The 21,469-nt window shown below is 37.8% G+C and overlaps 1 protein-coding gene across 14 annotated transcripts in view; it reads left to right on the forward strand.

Annotated features, from left to right (window-relative positions):
- Positions 1-21,469, forward strand: part of ARL15 (ARF like GTPase 15) — a 508,217-nt gene that overhangs the window by 482,914 nt on the left and 3,834 nt on the right. The gene's annotated exons all lie outside the window — the stretch shown is intronic.

The raw sequence follows: 21,469 nt of genomic DNA on the forward strand, positions 1-21,469 counted from the left end.
TCTTCTGATGTCAGTTTTCTTCTGTGGAATACAGGTTTAGATGTGCTCATTAACCCTGAGACTGGCACCAGTATCAGAGTATTTGATCTGAGTGCATCCCACGCATTCTCAGATTAAATGTGAGAGTATCCACTGGTAGAATTTCTTTCAAGCCAGGAAAGTCTTAATTACCAAGTTACCATTTTCTTGTAATACAGAGGAGTCCTCCAACCAAGATGCCCAAAATTTCTTGGCCAGAGACTGTGGATGTAAGTACAGTTGTGAAGGCCCAATAAATTTTCACTGACAATGAATGTGAAACAAGAACAGTGGTTACTACAAAGATAGGCAAGCCAAGAATGCTTAATTATTTGGAGATACTTAAATGATATTTGGAGAGGATCTTATTTTGAAGAACTTAGGAGAAACTTAGGTATACTGGATGAGGTGAGTGAGCTACTCATAGCTACGTTAATTATGAGGCAGAGAATATATCACTTTTTTAGTGCTATTGAAGAACCACCATCTCACCCTTTGTCTGTTCTCATCTGGAGTAGAAAGAGCCTTGAATTTAGAGTTGAAAGTCCTGAATTTGAATTTTGCCTCTGCCACAAACTAGCTGATGACTTTGATCAGGTCCCTTCTCTCTGGGCACAAGTTTCACACCGTAAAATTAGAGTCTTGGTAGATGGTCTGTGGTGTTTGTAATAGGACCTGGCACATAGTAGGTGCTATATGAATGTTAGCATTTGGAAAAGGTAAAAACCTTGTGGGCTTAGGCTGAGATAACCATTCAATCTGTTCCAGGAGTTACCTTGAAGAAGCTTCCAGTGAGGATGCAGATAAAGAGTTTACATTCCCATTCTTTTCCAGTCCTGTAATGCTAGTGCCTTCCCAATGAGATTACCACACATTTATATACATATGTATGTATAGTTCTAGTTGTATAATTGTATGTACTTATATATTTATGTTTGCATATTATAAATGTATTTTATATTTAGTATATATTCATTTATATTGATATATCATATGTATTTTATATATGTCTTGTTTTTACATAATTGTTTACACAATGTCTCTCCTGGATGGTGAGCTGTCCCTTGTCCTTTGTGTTCCCAGCACTTAGCACAATGCCTAGTATACAGTAAGTGCTTAATAAATGCTTATTGACTTAATCTCCTAATAGAATATAAGCTCCATAAGGGAAGAAGAGAAGAAAATGAAAATTTATTAAGCAGCTATTGTGTTCTAGGCCCTGAACTAAGAAATTTACAAATATTATCCCTTTTGATCCTCACAACTCTGTGACGTAGGCACTGTTATTCTCCCAGTTTTACAATTGTGGAAACAAATAGAGGTTGAGAGATATGCCCAAAGTCACAAAGCTAGGAAATAACTTCAACTGGATTTGAACTCGGGTCCTGTGCTCTATCCACTGTGCCAACTCACTGCACATTAAGGGCAGGAATGCTCTCCCTTTTGTATTTGTAGTCCCAGTATATAGCATAATTCTTGACACATAGTAGGCGCTTAAATGCTTGTTAACTTGACTTATATTACAGGAAGTGGTCATTTTGTCCACCTGTGTGATCATGTATCTAGGCCACTAAATATAAACAGCTTTGAATCAGATAGCATCCTGTCCCAGCATGACCATTTCTATATTGAACTCCATCAGAAAAAGGTGAAAAGAAGGCTCTGAGAAGTTATTGACTTGTCAGTGACCACACAGTTAGTTAGTGTCTGAGGCAGAGTTTGGACCCAGGCCCCCAGAATTGTTTTCCGTTGTGCCCTACTCATTGGAGTCATACCATAAGCAAATGATAAAGTATAAATACTCTGCTTTGTAACATGGTAAAAGACTAAATTAATGTTATTTATTCTTTCTTCCTCAGCTCTTTTATCACCTCCTGCCCCCACCATTCTCCAAAACTGCTTCTTATTAAAATTTCCTATCCTAAACCTAGGGAGGACCACATCTCAGCAGTTTAACTTCTGGCCCATACCTGAGAACTAAAGCATCCTTTAAAAGAATTAAATGGTAAATGGTAACATTCCCATTTTACAGGTGACAGAATGGATTTCACTGAGAAGAAAAGGGTAGGAGAGCTAGGGGTGAGGGAGAATTCCTGGATAAATCAGTCATTTCCCAGCAAGGTAAAAACCAGGCTTCCTGCTAAGATGCAGTACTCCTTACTGTGTTGTACTTCTAAGAATATAGTGATTCTCATCTATCCCTAGAAATCTGAACAATTTCTGAAGAAGCAGAGGCTTCATCTTTTCCAGTTGGTTAATCCTCTATCTGTCAATCATTCATGTAGGAGCTGAATAGACTATAAATTCACATTTCTGGAGCCACATGGCCAAAATAGCACTTTATATTCAGTGTGAAATTCTTAAAAATGAAACCCAGCTGGCAGGCTGGAAGGGCACTCTGTGTATGCGTGTGTGCGTGTGTGTGTGTGTGTGTGTGTGTGTGGGAGTTCGGGTATGCAAAAGGGGTGCATGATATCTCCAAAAGCTTTTCGCATTTTCTGTCGATTCATTGTAATTTTGCAGCATTTACTCCCAGGACAAGTGAGTTTTCAAACACTTAATCCTAAATCAGCTGTCTCCATTTATGATAGCTCATAAAAAATAATCGAGATAGGTTTTTCCAAGTCCCTCAAAGTATTCTCCTCCCTGTCTGCCCAGAATTGAGGAATAAACTGCTCAGTTGGAGTTGGGAGGAGGCGGGTAGGGATTTTAATTCTTTCAGGCCATTGGGGTATTATTTAATTAATCCACATCCCCCCTTTGAAATCTATTGAACACTGGCTTGAAAAGGTAAATTCTCCTCCCCAAGAGAACAGTTCAATTCCAGAACCTAGCCCTAATGGTTTATTCATCTTCATAAGACTTCACTTTCCTTTCTTCTTCTCTGGGCTATGTAGGTAGTAAGTTTCGTAATCCTTACTGACTTAAAGATCATTCTCATGTCAGTGGTAGCTAAGCAAAACTCCAGTGAGAGTCTATAAGTTGCTGGTCCTAGCCTTTGGAACTCTTCCATACCAACTACCTTAGGAGTTCACACAAGTCAGCTTACCATTAGTACCAATTCCAGAACACTGGCAACTGAACCAGGGTGAAGAGGGTACTCCGAGGTACTCAGAACACTTTCGTTTGTATCTGGGCTGTGTCACTTACTGTCTCTGAGACTGTGGAGAAGACACCTGACTTCTCATTTTCTTTATCTGGAAAATGGCAATAGTAATATGAGCATTATCCACCTTGAAAGGTTGCTGTGGGGATAAAGTGAGATAATTGATATAAAGTGCTTTGTATACCATATAGATAGAGATATCTGTATATAATATATGTATACATATCTACGTCAAGTGTTACTATTGTGAATAAGTTGGGGAACATATCTGTACTTGTGGCTTTACAGGCACACCTTAGATGCAAATATTTCAGTGTCCAAAAGGCATCTTAATTGACCAGTTATATGTTTTATGAATAAGTAGGTGTTGCATTCAACTTCCTAACAAGTGTGCAGGTTATTTATGCTCTGTGGTCTGATGGGAAGCATCCAATAGGTAGGACTTTATTTCTAAGAACCACATTTCCCTAGAATGTTAGAGGTTAAAGCTCATTATAAATGAGCTTTAAAACACAGCCTCTACTTTAAATGTCTAGGAATCTGAAATCCTAACAGCAAGCATTATTTTTCTTTGGATTGCTTATTTCGGGAAAGGATTTATATTTATAGCTCAGAGAAAGTGGATTTATCCTTATGCAATTATACACAGATATAATGTGTGTATTCATATATTCGTATTATGCAACATACATGCAAATAGAATAAAGTCTATGTAAACATGCGAAGGATCGTTGATTTCATTAGCATGGGAAAGTAAATCCCAGTGTGAGAATTTACATCATTGCAGCAGATCCCAAGCTGCTTCTGATTTGGTTGATTAAGTTGTAAGGATTAACCTAAAACACATAAAGGTTAAATGAATTGCCTGGGATCAGACAGCTGACTGCTAAGTGTCAGATGTAAGGATCAACCCTGCACCCCGGTTTTCCTGACCCCAAACCTAGTGCTATCCATTATACCATGCTGCCTCAGTTAAGATATATTATTTCTCATTTTAATTGATATTTACCTTCATTTTAGGAGGAAAAATATGAAGTACATTGTTATTTTCATGGAGTCAGCCCAACCTGATTCTTTCCCTCCAATAATATACTGATATTCCACTTCTACAGAGGGAAAACAGGGAAGAAAAGGGGAGTGTTCCAAGGTCTTACAGTAATTTAGTGGCAAAGGAAAAAATAGGTTTGCTTCATAAAACGATAAATTTACCCTGTACTCAAAGCATGTAACTATGAAGCATAGCCTCTGAACTGGCAGTTTGGAGTTTTCATTGTCTTTTATGGGTCAATGTGGACTTATCCTTTCTTGCTTTTTTTTCCCTCCTGATAAATGAGAATAGATAGTATCTTCAATATACTTCACAAAGGCTTCATAAGGAAAATATTTTTTTCAACGTTTTGTTACCTTCATATTAAAGATATTACAATCAGAACCCTAACTAAGATGGGATAGTAGAGGATTTGTCCTGGCCTCCAACATCCTGGGAAGAAAGCTGCTACTTCTCTATGGTCGTATGGAGACTGAAGGTCTCACCCCTCACAATCCTTCACAGACCTAGCACCAAGAGAGGATGAAGAAACCATATGCCAGCCAAGAAGAGAAAGATGATCTGTAACCTCTCCCAGGGTGACTCTCCCAGAGGAGACTGTAGACTGTCCTCTATACATGCTTGTACCCCCTCACCCCCCAAAACTATACATACATATTTTTCTCTTTGCCATTGTCACATTCCACACAGATTGCTCTCTATCCCTGTTCCCATCCACTCTTACCCCTAAACTGTTTTTGTCCAAGGTGAAAAAAATGTCTATTATGCCTTTGATAATTAATACTTAGGTATTCCTTGTGTGTGTGTGTGATCTGCAATATTCTTTAAAGAAAATTGGATGTTAGTTTCTATAGGGATTTCTAGTGACTCCAAATTCTTAATGACATCCTGTCTTAATAAGAATTTTGGTTTGGGCACAGTCTGATTATTATATTCCTTGAACTGGCCTTTCAGTGACAATATACAGGGTGTCCCAAAAGTCTTAGTGCAGTTTTAAGCTTTAATACCTTAAAATTTAAGCCTTTCAATAATTTAATAATTTTTAGGCTTTTTAAAACTGCTTAAGTTTTTAGGCTTAAAAAAGTTTTAGGCTTAAAACTGCACTAACATTTTTGAAACACCATATGTACAGTTCAGCAGGAAGTCATAGACTATAATTTCTAAGGACTGCTTACAACATAGCAAGACAATTCCTAAGCTTGTATTTTTTAGTTGTCACATTTGGCCAGGGTTAGACATGCTTTGCCGTCAGACCCTGAGGTTCACTGGGCTGAATCCTTGTCTGTGTGTTCTTTCTCCCTATTAGGATGTGAATTCCTTGAGAGTAGAAACTGGCTTTCTTTTCTTTTTGTGCTTAGTCAAGCACTTAGCACACTGCTTTACTCTTTTCACTTAAAAGATATTTTTTATTGCCTCAACTCGTGTTTTTATTGTATTAAGATTTTATTTCGTGAGGATTTTGATCGTCAAAAAAGCATAGTATTGCGAAAGTCAACCCAGGACTTGTAGTCATGAAGACCTACCTGGGTTCATCTAGCATTTTCTAGTTGTGTAGCCAAGGGAAATGTCATTCAATGTCTTTAAGCCTCCAGTTCCTTCATCTGTAAAAATGGGGGTAATTACCTACCTCACAGGATTGTTGTGAAGATTGAATGGAAAAAAATGTTTACAAAACACTTTGGAAATCTTAAAAGTGGTATTTAAATGTCCTGGCCATTATTAAATGTCCTGTTGTTATCATTCAGCCATTTTCCAGTTGTGTCTGACTCCTTGTGACCCTAGTTGGGGTATCCTTGGCGAAGATACTGGAGTGGTTTGCCATTTCCTTCTCCAGCTCATTTTACAGGTGAGGAAACTGAGGCAAATGAGGTTAAGTGACTTGGCCAGGGTTACACAGTTAGTAAGTGTTTGAAGCCATATTTGAACTCAGGAAAGTAAGTCTTCATAACTTTAGGCCCAGTGCTCTATAGCTGACCCATTCTTGTCATAATAGGTCCTCATATCTTAGTACACCACTAGGTTCAGTACAAGCATGCAGAATTGCCCCAGATAGGTTAAAAAAGAAAAAGCATATTCTCTTGATTGTGTTATCCCCAAAGCAGTTGGCTCAAGTGTGTTTAGAGTGGTCTATCTAACAGTATTCAGTAGTTTTAAAGGGAATTAAAAATGTGACTAAAAGAGAGTTTCAAATAGAAAAAAAGTCACCTAAAATAGGAGGTCTTTATCACCTAATGTCAGGCACAAGATTATTAGCACATACTTTCAGTAAAACAAGAAGTCAGGAGAGGGGAATGTTATTCTGATCTCTATCTTAGATTTGAAAGATGTTCTTGCTTGTTCGTCCTTTCGAACCGTACTGAAGCTGCATGGGCAGCGGTAACGTAAACGCATACTGCTTCCTACCATACAGTACCACTCAAGGAGGATACAGATGAATTGCCCAGTTTTATAAAAACCATTTCAGTAATTGCCGGCAGATGCAGTTGTAGGTAGTGGATGAGCTTCTCATTCTAATAACCCTTGACCTCATAAAATACAGAACTCATATCTCAAACCTAGACTTTATAATGCCAGATTTTTTTCCCATTTTCAGCATGTGCAGTTAACTTGTATCAAGTTTTTTTTTTTTTTAAGGCTTTAAAAGAATCAATTTCATGGTGAATGCATTTAGTTAAGCAAGCCATTTAAACAACATCTTACTCGTGTGTAGCAGACCATTTTACAAGTATCTGATAGTTTTACAAGCCTCTGTTTCAGACAAGCTAATTGGTTGTCTCTGATATGTGAGTTTGGGCCTTTCACTTATTAACTTCCTTCAATGTCCAACACATACTTTAACTAGGTCTCTTAACTAGTGGATGGGGATTTTATATAGTCATATTGTAATCCTTTTTGTCAGGAAGAAGTTTTCCAGGGACAGACTATTAAAGTATTACAATATTTACTCCTTGAAGATAACTTCAGTGGCTATATAATATTCTCTTAGACGTGGAAGATACTGAATCAGACTGCTAAAGGACAGAGTTGTATTTCTCTTTGGAAGCGAGTGAGTAGAGAGAATACAAGATAGACACATCAACGGGACCAAATACAGAGATGTTTGGAAGTAGGAATGCCCTGTGCCTACAAAAGATGTTCTAGATCTTGTGGAGAAGAATCTGATGTCTACAGCTTCATGCAAAGACAAGTGCAGTTGCGTAGTTTTGTTGTCATCATTGGTGTGCTTTCCATCTTCTGAAATAAAAACGGAGTGTTTTATTTAGATGCTTTAAATGGATTACATGAGCCTAATATGCGTAGGATAATGAAATTACTAAAGAGGCTGTTTTTGCCATGTTCTTATTCTTTTTGGCTGTCTCATCATCACCCTCCCTTCCTCCCCACCCCACCCCAGCTGTGGGTGTACCTAAGGCTCCACATTGGGAGCTTTTTTTCTTTTCTCTCTACATTCTCCCTCTTGGTGATCTCATCAGCTCATAAGAATTTCGTTATTATCTCCATACAGGTGATTGCCCAGGTCTATGTAGTCCGCCCAAGCATTTCTTCTGAGCTCCAGTACCACATTACCTACTGCCCTGCGAACATGTTCAACATGCCCTAGGCATTTTGAACTCAAGTTATCCAAATTGAGCCTCAGTATCTTTCCTCCCAAACCTACTTCTCTTCCACACTTCTCTGTGTTGAGGATACTACCATCCTTCCAGTCACACAGATTCATAACTTAAGAGTACATCAGTCTTCTATACCCCATTATTTCCACTCAGTTGCCAAGGTTTATCGCTTCTCCTTCCACAAAATCTCCTGCATGTGGTCTCTTCTTTCTACGTGGCCACCATTGTGGTTTGACTCCTATGCCTGGAGTATTGTAGTAGCCTTCCACATGTCTCCCGGTCTTAAGTCTCATTGCATTCCAATCCAGTTTTCAGCAACCTGCCAGACTTGACATTCTGAAAACACAGGTCTAACCCACATTCTTTTCCTGATCTATGGGCTCCCTGGTGTATAGAGAATTAAATGAAGGCATCTCAACTTGACATTGAAAACCCTCACCCCTTCACAGTCTGACTCCAAGCTACCTTTTCCAGACTTATTACACACTCTCCATTCCAGCCAAACTGACTTACTTGCTCCTCCCATACATGATCTTCCACCTCCAGTCTAAATATCTTTTCATCTATAGATCATCCTTTTGCTTCCTCTTCCTGGCTTCTTGACACTCCCTGCTTCCGTCCCTGTGATGCTTCATGAGGCCTTCATGGTGCCACCTTCTTCATGGGACTTTCATGATTCTTCCAGCTGTCAGGGCATTCCTTCCACTCTGAAATGACCTAGAACTTACTTTGCATTTTGTTTACTCCAGTAGAATATAAGAATATATTAGAGGGCAGGAATGCCCCTCTTTTTTCCTTTTTATCTCTAGCACATTGCTTGGCAGTCAGTGGTGCTTTATAAATGCTTGTTGGTGGTGTGTATAGAGGGGCTTAGAGGGACAGTTAGATGGCACAGGGTGCACAGGCCTGGAGTTAGGAAGACTCCTCTCCCTGAGTTCAAATCTGGCCTCAGACACTTACTAGCCATGTGACCCTGGACACGTCACTTAACTCAGTTTCTTCATCTGTCAAATTAAATTGGAGAAGGAAAAGGTAAGCCTTTAATATCTTTGTCAAAAAAACCCACAAAAGGGGTCACAACAAGTCAGACATGACTGAAAAATGGCTGAAAAAAATTGACATGGAGACACCAGCACATTGATAAATAGGTAATTATTTTATTTTCAAAATTACTCTTCCTAGCTGCCTATAGTTTGTGTCACAGGATAATCATAAATCAGGTCTATAATATTTAAACAGTAGCAGAGGTCTTACCTCCTCCACGAAGCCTTCCTCAGCTAATTAGAAAGTTATGGTCACTTCTTTCTAGCATTCAGATCCCCTAATTCCCTTTTCCTTTTCCTTTTCCTACATAAGGTATAAATGTGCTATAGGGTATGTAGTGTTTTTCTCGTATTGGTTCAGTCCATGCCAGTAAACTGCATTGTGTCTTCTTTGTCCTGACCACTACCAAAGCAACTTGAAAGGATGTAAAAAAAACAAATAACAAAACCTCTTGAGTTGATCCTTGAGTAGTAGATATAAGACAAATTCATAGTAAAGTATTAGAGAGCCATTAAGTACCAGACTTATGTGGTGTAGTAAAAATGAATCTGTTGACCGAAGACTGGTATTCCAGCTCTACCACTAACAGAATCATAGATCATAGCTAAGATCTTAGGGAACATCTAGCATAGTCCCCTAATTTTTACCCAGGAGAAAACTGAGGCCCAGAAATAAAGGGACTTACTGATTTTTACTCAAGTGCGTTAAGTAAAACAGTTAGCATTGCCTGTGTAACCTTGGGTAAAATACTCTGCATCTCTGGGCTCATTTTCCTCATTCTTAGAATACGGGGTTTGGATTAGATGATCTCATCATTTTAAAGAATTTGAGAACTGGAAGGGACCTTAGAGACCATCTAATCTATGCATGTAAAAAAGGGACAAAAATGTTCAACTGCCCATGCTCTTTGACCCAGACATGTTATACCTGGGTGTAAACTCCCAAGAAGATTAAAAACAGATCCCCATATTCATTAAAACATTCCTTGCAGCCCTTTTTGTAGTGACAAAAACAAACAAAAACACCAGAAACAAAGACCATGCCTATTGTTTGGGGAATGGCCAAATAAATTTTGGTGCTTGAATGTAACAGAATATTGAAGTTCTATAAGAGCAGAGGGGGAATGGAGTGGGGGGCAGAGCCAAAATGACAGAGTAGCGCTAGTACTCAGACAAGCTCTCCCGACTTTCTCCTCCAGACAACTTGAAAATAATGCCTCAAATTTAATTCTGGAGTGGCAGAGCCAACAAAAGGTCAGAGTGAGACATTCTTCCAGCCCAAGATAACACAGGGGGTCAGAACGAGAAATGTATGACACAGGAGGAACCTGAACTGGAGCCCATCTGGATGAAACTCCAGTGGTGGGAATAGGTTGTAGTGATAGAAGAAGCACCAGCTTTGGGAGCTTTCAAGCCAGAGACAGCAACTGGTCAGAAGAGGGACTATAAAATACCCCTGTGCTGGTACTGGATACAGAAACAAATGCTGTTTGGCAACCCCATTGGCTCTACCCACTTCTGGGTTGTAGTTCAAGGGCAAAGAAGAACACTTTCCATCACCAGGAAGTGGGAGCCCTGAAGGGTAACTGTTTGATAACTCTGCTGTCTATATCTACTTTTGGGTCATAGTTCAACAGTGGAGAGGAGTGCTTTCAGTCAAGGGTGTGTGGACACCCTGAGGGATAGTAACACTTCAGGTCCCAAGGGAGATGGAGCTCTAACGAGCAGTATGGAGTGCAATCCCAAGGAATTAGGGACCCCTCCTGGATAAGGACCAAAGTGGCAACCAAAAGAGCAAACAACCAAAAAAAAATGGGACCATAAAAGCTACTATGTTGACAGGAAAGATCAAGACACAAATTCAGAAGGTGACAATGAAGTTAAGACAGCTACAAGGAAGGGGGGATGAGGGTGGAGAACGGGAAGGTATAAATTGTACACAAGCCCAACAAGAATTCCTGGAAAAGCTAAAAAAATGATTCTTGAAATCAGTTAAGAGTGGTAAAAGAAAAGTTAGATAAAGAATGAAAGCAAAGGAAGAAAATGATGAAAGGACTATTAAAAGTTTGGCAATAGAGGCATGAAAAGAAACAGTGACTATAAGGAATACAGAGAAGCATGGGAAGATTCACATGAACTGATGCAGAGTGAAGTTAGCAGAACTAGAAACATGATATACATAATGGCTATAACAATGAAAATGGAAAGAATAAGAAAATGAGATTGAAGGCTGTACAGTTATTGTGGCCAAGTTTGACTCCACAGAAAAATTGACAGAATACACTTCTCTCACTTCTTTTCAAAAGTGGAAGACTAAGAGTCTGGATCATTGCATATACCACAGTCAGTTGATATTCCTCTTTTACTGAATTGCCTTTTTCTTATTTATACTTTGTTGCAAGAAGTGACCCATTGAAGAATGGAAAAAGATATACTCAAAATTGAAGGTGATACAGAAACAGAGAATATTGATAAAAACACGTTTAAGGGATTTGGGAGGGAAAATTAAGTATCTCATCTAACACTAATATTTTACAAATCAGGAAATTGAAAACAGACACTGCGGTTAAGTATAGTTACTGAAATCTAGACCTATTGTCTCTCAGTTTTATATTCTTTCTACGAAGGTTCTCCTGGCTAAACACCGACACACAGGGGTAGCTGACTGGAAATAGAAGAGGCTCCTCTCCATACAGAACCAGAAAAAAGTCCCACCCAATTATCAGCAAACACCAGAGGCAAGAGTTCCCTACCCCTTGCCTCTACGTCTGTATGGAGGGGAGCCTTCTCAGTTTCCTGAGTAGGGGTAGCTGATGTACCCAGGTACTTTCTGCTTTTAGGCATTGGGTGGTATCTTTAGAAGCAGTTTTGTTCTGCCTCTAAGATCCCTTTCAGTTAATCATAACTCTTCACGTAGAAGACAAAACTTGAGGAAGAAAGGTCGATCAGTATTTAACTAAACAGAGGAGTGGGGAGTGGTATTTCAGGTGAGAGGAAAGCAGGAGCAAAGATGGAAATGAAAATTAGCATGGCAGAGCTGTGTAGGCAAGCAGGGAGGAACAGAGACTGTACATTTAGCAATAGTTTGTGTACATGCACTATTTTTTTCTCTGTGTCCTTCACTGGTATATCTGTATATTACGATTTTTTACAAAATTATTTAGAGGTGAGAAGGCACTGAAGTTTCTGGTTTCCATATGAAGTCCAAGTGGGGAAAGGGTTCATCTGTGAGGATCCAGTCTTTTCTCCAAGGACTGAGCCTTCATTGGCCACTCCTACCTTTTCATTAAGTTGGGAGCCACCCCTATTGAGTGGTACCCTCAGCAAAATAGAGAGCCTGAAGCCAGGTCCTGTGTAAATGTTTTGAAGGACATGAAAATAACTCCCACCCTCAATGCATAGTGATTGGAAAGAAGAGATATATTTTGTATTGTACTTCTTAATTTGCCAATTTAGCAGGAGGGAACGTAATTCCAAAATAGACTCTGCAACCAAAATTCCTTTGTCACCATTTTGAAATTGAGCCGTTCACTTTGACATTCTGATAGAGTGTGCTATTTTCTTTTACTGTGCAAAGGAAAAATAGTTTGAGATAAGTGGCATTACCAAAAGATGTGCCATGGTAGGCAAGTGTTACTTTACCCTCTTGTAAAGCAAACTTAGTCAATGATGGCTAGTCTCAGTCGTAGCCCATCAGATGTTCAAGTCAGAAAGGAAGAGATTAACTCGTTGCATTCCATAAGTATTATATTTCTTTTTTGTTTTTTGTTTTTTTACATTTTCACCTTGATCATGTTGCATGGAAGAATTAAAATGAATGAGAGAAACCATGAGAAAAACCAAAAGCAAACAAAACACAAGAGAAAATAGTCTTCTTCATTCCACAGTCCAGTTCCATAGTTCTTTCTCTGGATATGGATGGCATTTACCATCATGAGTCCATTGGGAACTTTTAGGTCCTGACATGGCTGTGAAGGGCTAAATCTACCAGAAAAATTCCTCACACACTATGGTTGTTGCCGTGTACAGAGTTTTCCTGGTTCTGCTCCTTTCACTCAGCATCAGTTCATGTAAGTTCTTCCAAGCCTCTCTGAAGTCTTCCTGTTCATCATTTCTTATAGCACAATAGTATTCCATTACATTCATATACCACAACTTGTTCAGCCATTCCCCAACTGATGGGCATCCCCTTGATTTCCAGTTCTTGGCCACCACAAAGAGAGCTGCTATAAATATTTTTGTACTTGTGGGACCCTTTCCCATTTTTATGATCTCTTTGGGATACAGTCCTAGAAGCAATATTGCTGGGTCAAAGGGTATATGTACATTTTTGTAGCCCTTTGGACATAGTTTCAAGTTGTTCTCCAGAATGGTTGAATCAGCTCACAACCCCACCAGCTGTGAATTATTTTCCAATTCTCCCACTTCTCCAACATTTATCATCTTCTTGTTTTGTCATGTTAGCCAATCTGGTAGGTGTGATGTGGTACCTCAAAGTTGTTTTGATTCGCATCTCTCTAATCAGTAGTGATTTAGAGCATTCTTTCATATGACTATAGATAGCTTTAATTTCTTCCTCTGAAAACTGCCTGTTCATATCCTTTGACCATTTATCAATTGGGGAATGACTTGTATTTTTGTAAATTTGACTCAATTCTCTATATATTTTAGGAACAAGGCCTTTATCACAGACACTAGTTGCAAAAATTCTTTCCCAGTTTTCTGCTTTCCTCCTAATCTTGGTTGCATTGGATTTGTTTGTGCAAAAAGTTTTCAATTTAATGTAATCAAAATTATCCATTTTGCACTTCATAATGTTCTCTATCTCTTGTTTAGTCAAAAATTTCTCCATTCTCCATAAATCTGACAAATGCACTATTCCTTGCTCCCCTAATTTGTAGTGTTATATTTCTTAAGTATGTTAAAGTCAAGCTAGCTGCAGTTTAATTTAATTTTTGTTATTAATATTTCTTTCACTTTTTGAAGGAATAGAAGATTTCCCCCCTTAATCTTAGCATTCTGTTCAAATGAGGATTGTTTGGGTTTTGTTTTTGGTTTTGCTTCTTAAGAAAAGTCCTAAACAGCCTTTACAGATCTTCGCTGATGCCTACATTTGTTCTGTTGAAGTTTTAGTGTTGACTGCTGCATTTCTTTGTATCCCTAGGGTTTAGCACAGTGCCTGGCACATAGGAAAGGCTTAAAAAATGCTTGGTGACTCACTGCCTTAAGTTTGTCATCTTGTCAAAGGATCTTTAGCCTAGATTCTGATCTGAATAAAACTGAGGTAAAGGTGTTAGAATAATTTAGATGGACTGAAGTCTACGTAAGCTCTGCCTTCTCCATTTTATAATGGAAGATTCATAAAGTATAACCTCTTTCCAGAGGTTTTAGCCTCTCTCTTGAGATTTTCAAAAATCAGGAGAAAATTGCTTTTCAGTCCTTCACTGTTCAGGAGGTTCTTTTGCAATTTTTTGTTTTGTTTCTTGCAGTTTCTTCTGCAATTTGTGTCTTAGGCTACCTGATTATAGACTATATATTCAAATTGAGCTTTTTTAAAAAAAAATGTTATTGTTGGTAATTAAACAATTCTTATCACTGCTCAGTAAAATACAAATCATACTATGTCTATTGCCTTTTCAGAAATATGACAAAATTTATTTGGAATTAAGATGTATTTTCAGTGAATGAAGTATGCTACTTATCCAACGTCATTACTTGGTTTTAGTTTCATTATTTGTTTTTATATTTTATGACATATTTAGTACCTTTCTAAGGATTTCAAAATTCTGCAGTCCATACAAGGAGAAGGGGAACAGCTGTTACCTCTCTTTCTATCCTAACCTTTCTTTGAACAAGCTGCCAAGAATGTACTCTAAGGAATCTTAATGATGTTGGGGCACTTTATCTCCTTTCTGCAGGCCCAGTCCCAGAGTCCCAGTGTGGGCAAAGTTCTTGCTTACTTTGGTGAAGGTTACCAAACTAGAATTCCCAGTGATCTTGTAAATAAGACAACAAAACTGGAAAGGTCTGGCCAAAAAAAGAAAACCTTGAAAAATGCAAAGATGTATTTTTATTTGAAAGGTTGTCCCCATTTTCATGCATTCACAAGTGCAAGTTGAGAACATCTCCTACCTTGCGTAAAAGGAGTCAACAATCTGAGGAGGAGAGGCCACATTTGTGAAAGTTCTTTCTGGGTTAATAGGAATAGGAAGGAACTCGCAAAATCACAGCCTTGGACATTCTTCACTCCTTTCATTCTCACTTAACATCTACTTTAACTGGAGCCAGGAGATAAATTTCTCATCCTCTTTGGCTGTATTTCAATCATCTTTCTTGTAATTAAATGACTACTACAGTTTTATAAGAGAACTCACAACCAAGATGAACTAAATCTGAATGAGGACTATTTGGTATGTGGAAAAATAAGAACTTTGCAAACTTTAAGAGGAAGTTCGTATTTAAAGTACAGTGGAATTCTACACAGTAGAGTAAGTTCTTTGAAGGTAGGAACTGTTGAATTTCTCTCTTTGTATTGCGAGTACCCAGCACAGTGCCTTATACCCAAAAAGGTGATTAGCAAAGAGGGAAGGCACAGTGTTGAATGGAATCTATATCATGCATCAGATCAGTAATGGTTTTTAATATTCTCACTTCTTCCTCTTTTTTCTTTCCTGTTACCTGTAGTCTACAATCTGTTGACTTCTCTCCAGTCTCTCACTTTAACTTATCTAACCCCATTATGAAAATTTTTATTGCATCCCTCTTCCCCAGTCTTGTACATTAACTTCAGCTTTAAGTCCTTTAGTATTTTCAGAGTGCTTCACTTTTCTGCCCAGAGTATATTAGAAAAATAGATCACTTTTTTCTGGAGGTGGAAGATCCCAAGGAATGCTTTGTTTCTGAAAGGTTTTCTTTTCCCCACTCCCCTCATCCTATTTGATTTGTTCTTTCTTATGACTTATTTAAAATCCAAATAGCCCTCTTTTTTAGTTGACTGCTTTTCTTCATGCCAGACATATCACAGCCAGGGATGAAGAAATTAGTGGATTAACCAGGCACTTAATCTTGTCAGATCCCCACAATCTAAGGGACCTAAGAGGTCATCTATTCCAACCTTTCCTTTTACAGAAGAGGAATTTGTCAAAGTTACAGCTTGGTAAAGGAGAATTTTGGCTTAGGGACTACTGAGACTTAGACCTTACTACCTTTAGTGCCACAAATATTTTAAACTAATATTTCAAATGCCTGAAGGGCCATAGATGAGGACCCAGAATTTCTACTGACCTTGTGCCAAAGAAGAGTGGATAAGGTTGGAGACTTCCAGGATTGAAATACCCCCACCCATGTCCTCCATTTACTCCTCCTTTCTTTGACTCGCTGGCTCAACCACCCTGTTAATATGATCTCCCTGGACCAGTTTCATGAGCTTTTGATCAGCTCTATTCCTACCGTGATTAGATTTCAGGTGAGAAACAGAATAAGCTTCCTCCCAACAAAATGAACAAAATGCATTCACTTAAATTTGAAGATTTTGATTTCATGTCTTAAGAATTCCATTCATTACCATTTTTGTTGTTTTTCTTGTGAATCAGTGATAAAATTTATTGTACTAGGTTCATATGCCATATTGTATTGTAGTATAACGATTTTGTGATTCTTGCTTGTCTCTTTCCATAACTCCTCTATAGCATGTCCTCCTTCCCCAAACCACTAAAGACCTTCCTCACTCTTTTGTTATAATCTCAAGAGTTACTAGTATCACAGAGGTTGTCCCTACCTTTTTTCCAGTCTTAATGGCCTCCTTTCTTTATTTTCTTTTCTTATCTTTGAATTAGAAGCAGCTGATGGTTAAGTGGATAGAACATTGGTCCTGGAATCAGGTAGACCTAAGTTCAAGTCCAGCCTCAGAAACTTACTAGCTCTGTGACCCTGGGCAAGTCACTTAACATCTAAGTTTTGCCAACTGTAAAATGGGGATAGTAATAGTATTTGCATTTCAGGGTGGTTGTAAGGATCAAATGAGATAATGTTTTAAAGTGCTCGGTACAGGGCCTGATACTTTGTAAGCACTATATAAGTGATTATTCCTTTTCCAATTTTATTTAGAATCAATTCACAAATATCTAAGAATTGTTATCTCTGGATTCTGGAAACAGGTATATATTTTGTCCAATCCATCTTCCCTTTTTTGCCTCTTCTCAAATATCAAATACTATGTTCTCTACTGGAGTGGAATTCTGATTTTGCCCCTCTATCATCAAGGAAAATAGATCACTATTAAAATACCACTGACAAATCTGTACCATTTCATATCTGTCTTTCTTCTCATTTCATTTCACTTAGAACGATCTGACTTAACTGATTGTTGGCCTAATAAAGTAGGTTCATTTTCCTCTTCTCTCCTTTTTCCTCTTCCATAAGGTTACATTATTCTTAGCTTTTCAGCTTTTTCTTCTGCAATATTTTGCAAGTGATCTTGAAGTCTAAATTAGTGTTTATCTGCTGGGTAAGGAGATTATTTTTTCACAGGGGCAATTTCTCGATTTTTGCTGCCTTCTTGTCGTGATGAGAATTGTGCATTGGTTAAATTTCTCTAAGAAATGGAAGTGTCATTGTCTTTACTTTTGTCCATTTGCTGCTTTCTGGAGATAATTGCTTCTTTAAACAGGTTGAACTTGAAATGTTACAATCCAATGCAGTATCTTTTCCTCCTGATTTCTTTATTTTGTTGTTTATTTTTAGCTTTGCACGTTGATCTGATATCTACTGATAACTGAGTCTGAAATGATTGTTTTCTATACCGTGAACAGTTATTTCCTGTCTCAGAAGATATGACCAATTTCTGTTGTTTGTAATTCTGTACAGCACTTGCCACATCTAGTACTTTCTCTGTCCTTCTTGAAGCAAGTGTTTCAATGTCCATAACTGATATACATACGTGTGTGTATACACATATGTAACATACACATATACATGGATGTGTATTTGCATATGTACATATATATATACACATAATTTATCACATTCAATAGATTTATGTGAATCAGAAATCTGAAATGGGCAGGAAGGTATACAAGTTAGTATCCTTGCAAATAAACGAGCTATCCTGGTTGAGAAAAGACTTTTCATTTTGTTTTCTCATGGAAGCATTAAAAAAAAGAACCGTACTACCAAGTGACTACTTTGGTCCTGCTATGTGATATATCACAGTTATAACAGCTGCTACAGACATGAGCTACAATGAGATAGTGTTGATGGGTGCCTGTTGCATTAGGACCTTACAATAAGGACAATATTTAAATAACAGAATGTAGTCATGCAAATTATCTCATACTTTTGTGTTACTGAAGAGAGCCATTATGGCATAACAAAAATGTTTGGTAGGCTGCTTATGAATGTTGCTTTTTTCCGTGTGTGGGTTGTAGCAAATGCCCACTCTGTGGGTATCCCCCAAATAGCCATATAGCCACAGGTATGCCAGACAGCTGTACTCTGATGTCATTCCCAGAAGTGCTGTCTCCAGAAGCTCTTGTGCAGTGATCATTGTCTTCTAGTTTCAGCATTTTCCAGGAGTTTGTCTGTGACACTTCAGGCATCTAATAAAGAATCCAGAACAAAAAGTGCTGTCAGATCAGATTCATTTTCTCAAAGTATTTTGCTGTGTGTGTGTGTGTGTGTGTGTGTGTGTGTGTGTGTGTGTGTGTGTGAAAGAGAAAGCCAGAGAGACAGAGAGACAGAGACAGAGAGATTGCTTTTTTCATTGCATTACCTTTCATAAAAATAGCTCTTTCAGCATGGGGATTCATTTCTTCTTGAAATAATATGAATATTCTAATATTGAGATTTAGCTATGTCTTCATCTTCTTTCTTATTGTTCTGAAGTTAGCATTTTCAGAAACACAAAACCTAGGGTTATGAAAAGCTCTTTTCTGTGGCAAACATATGCACTTTGTACTATCTGATATTACTGTTGTGCCAAGACTAGTTTTGAAATTGGTATCATTCATGTGGGTGTATATGTACTCAGCCAGTAAATAGCTGTTGTCTGCCAGTAGGGGGTGTGGGCTAGACATTCAGTTGGGTTAGAGGTCTAAAAATCTCAAGTTACTCAGCCCTATTTGTCAGCTTAGCACCATTAGCCTTCTTTATCGGATGGCCACGCTAAATTTTACTTTGGGTAAAGTTTTTGTGCATCTCTTACTTGCTGCTTCTATGTAATGCCATGTGATTACCACCATCCTAAGGTTCTTCTGGAGTCCTCGCTGTGTATGCACATGCACTTTAGTGAGTTTTCAAAGCGTAAATATGTACAAGAGCGATTGACTGACACTGATTTTTAGCTCATGTTTAGTTATTCACAGTGTTATTCTTTATCACATTTATATGTCCTTGATGTCTAGATTCAGGCAGCCAAGTAGATACTCAATTTTGCTGGAATTGGTTATCAAAGAATGTATTTAAGCTAATATTTAAACAGTTTTACAGAAAGTTGTTCCAGATGAGTGTTATTAACATGGTAGGGGTCTTTTAAAGCATCAAACTCATTAATCTTTTCAAGTAATCCGCATTAGTAGTATGTAAAACCCTGGCCTACATGCCAGTGGTTGGTAAATTTGTTAGAAGTAAAAACTCATCCAAGTTGTAGAGTTGTGTGTGTGTACTATGTCTATATTGATGCGCGTTCTCATTGATCAAACATTATATTGCACCATAAGTTCAAGTTTCAGCCATTTTGGGTCCCGCTGATGCAATCTCCTCAGCCCCACTTTTTTTTTTTTTGTCTCAAGACAGATCCTATGAGGCTTTGGAAAAATCACACTAATGAGTTGAAACTTTGGTCCTATTTAGAACAATCGACCTCTGTGCCTTACACAGCGAATATATGCTTTGTTCTCCCAATCTGTCCTTCCCTGCAAACCCTTTTCTGTCTTTATACTGGTTACCAACTTCATCAGATCGATAATGAGCTTCTTCTATGGGCAAGGATGTTGGTAGATATGGAAACAGTTCATTTTTGCCACCCTCTTAATGATAAATTATGCATGGTTCCTTTAAAAAATGGGGTGGGGGAGGAGGCATTGCTTGTTTTCCTTGGGCTTGAACATTCACGGAAATATGAACCCTCCATGATCTTTGAGGAGCAAAGATGTGCTGTTTAACATTGTTCACATGTAATATTTGACAATGTAGAGGTTAGCATGTAGTGGGGGGAAGCGCTGAGTTTGGAGTCTGAAAAGTTTCCTGATAGTGGCTATATGATCAGGGGCCAAGGCATTTAACTTCTTCAGGGCACAGTTTCCTCATCAGTGAAATGGGAAGTGGAGATAATGAATGGTAGAATTTACTTCATGGGGTTCTTGGGAAGATCTAATGAGAGAATCATTAGGTATGTTTTATACATCTTAAAGTGCTGCATAAATATCAGTTTATCATTATTATTGATCCATCAGTCCTGGATGTCATTGTATCCTGAGCTCAGAATGAAACTATTTCTAAAGGTTTTTTAAATTAAATTGTATTTTTTTATTGTGAACTTAGCATCAAATACATTGTAACCTTTAACACTGTACAAAACTAAAGATACTACATAGTCTAATTGTTAAATGGCTCACCCTGAAACCTTGCTAAGATTTTCCTTATATAACATTTTGGTGGCTTTCAACCATATGTTTATAAAAGGAAGACAAAACAAGAGAGGCTTTATTTTAAAAAAATAGCAAATAAACATTTCAATATATAAAAACAATTTTTTATGTGAAATTGACCATCATAGTTCTTTAATTCTTTTTTTAAGGATATATCTGTATATAGACATCTAAGTATGTGTGTAATTTAACAAGGCAGCAGTAAAATTGGTCTTTATCCCATTCTGCACCTTTTTTGTTTTCTGCTGTGCATTTTTTAAAAAAACTTGTTCCTGTCTCTAATTTTTATAACCCCTCAGAGTTTTAGTTTAGTAGGTAAATAGCTATCATCGTTATTTGCTTTGACAAAGTTTATAGCAGAAATGTTGATGTAATTGTAGCATCTTTATGAGTATAGTAAACAAATATTTCTAAAGAATATTCATAATTGAAGAAGCAGATTAGCCTAGTTCATAGAATATGTGGCTTAGGGATTGATATCAGGAGGACCTTTGTTCAGATTGTGCCACAGACACTAGCTGTTTGGCTCTAGACAAATCAACTTTTTGCATCTCACCTACTAAGTCACAGCCTAACTATGATCTACACTGATGACAATCATTTCGACCAATGAATTCCTGTTAACTGTTAAAATCACAGATCCTTTGCCTATCTACCCATGTTCTTATTTAGACAAAAAGTGTGCAAATTAAGTCACCTTTAAGACAACATATTTCTAATGTGTCAGTGTTAGCAAAGTATGTGTAACTATAGTGATTAATGTAGACTGATGCCACATTTTTAAATAGCATGAAATTGTAGCAATTTTCCTGAATCAGGTATTCACGAAGGTAAGACCCTGGAAATTTTCCATGGCACACATTATTTAATGGACTTTGTTGACCGGGAATGTCTTTGATTAGTGTTTCATCTGATGTTGCAACTTCCAGTGTATTTATCTTTCATTATGTAAAACCCTGTCCATGTTATAAATACCACATAAACATGACAGAGCGTAT

This window comes from Notamacropus eugenii, chromosome 4 (assembly GCF_028372415.1).
Source record: "Notamacropus eugenii isolate mMacEug1 chromosome 4, mMacEug1.pri_v2, whole genome shotgun sequence".
NCBI lineage: Eukaryota > Metazoa > Chordata > Mammalia > Diprotodontia > Macropodidae > Notamacropus > Notamacropus eugenii.